Genomic DNA, 801 nt, shown 5'->3' on the forward strand with positions numbered 1-801 from the left:
CCCCAGTGCTTAGAACAGTACCTGGTGCACCATAGGCAAGCAATAGAGGTTTGCCCAGTGAATTTTTATTATGTATTTACTGAAAGAGTCCAAGATACTGATAGGGGCACGGTTAGAAACGTAGCCCCTACCATTTTCTCCCTCCTGGGTGTTTGTTGGGATGCTGTGATTCAGTTTCACCAGCCCTAAAACGGGATCTGAAGTCGCCTTTCCTATGCTGGCCGCGTGAGGTCGGTGCCCTTAGTTTGTGAGGTCCTTGCGCCAATTGGCCTGGGCAAGGTCAGACTGAGTTTGACCTCTAGCTGGGCCCCTGCAGGCGCCCCTTCTGCCCCCATCAGGCCCCGCCCCCGTGGGCGGAGCCACGGCAAGGCTAGCGCCTATAAAAGTTCCAGGCCAGGAGCCGCAGTCACTCACCTGAGCTTCTTGGCCAGAGCGCACACGCCTCACACGCCTTCTGTCTGCCAGCCAGCCAGCCCGCCAGCCCGCCAGCCCGCCAGCCCGCCATCTTGCAGGATCATCCGAACCGCGAACCATGTCCTGCCGCAAGGCCGGCTGCAAGCCCCGCCGAGTAGACCCCGAGTCCGCCGCCCACACCGACGACGACGTGGAGATGGGGAACCTGGTCATAAACGTGAAGCCTGAGCCACATCCGTGGCCCCTACAGGCCGCGGGACTGCAGCGGGGTTCTCCAAAGAAAGTGCCCGCGCCAGGCCACCTGGAGGGCGCACCCCGCTCCTGCCCTACCCTGGTGCCCGCCGCCCCTACCCACCTCGCCCTCGGCTTGCAGAACCAGTTGGCGCC

The 801-nt window shown here is 62.2% G+C and overlaps 1 pseudogene; it reads left to right on the forward strand.

The window, feature by feature from the left end:
* Positions 1-532: 532 nt before the first annotated feature.
* Positions 533-801, forward strand: part of LOC102262122 — a 1,100-nt pseudogene continuing 831 nt past the window's right edge.

Source organism: Myotis brandtii, unplaced genomic scaffold (assembly GCF_000412655.1).
Source record: "Myotis brandtii unplaced genomic scaffold, ASM41265v1 scaffold1164, whole genome shotgun sequence".
NCBI classification, from domain to species: domain Eukaryota; kingdom Metazoa; phylum Chordata; class Mammalia; order Chiroptera; family Vespertilionidae; genus Myotis; species Myotis brandtii.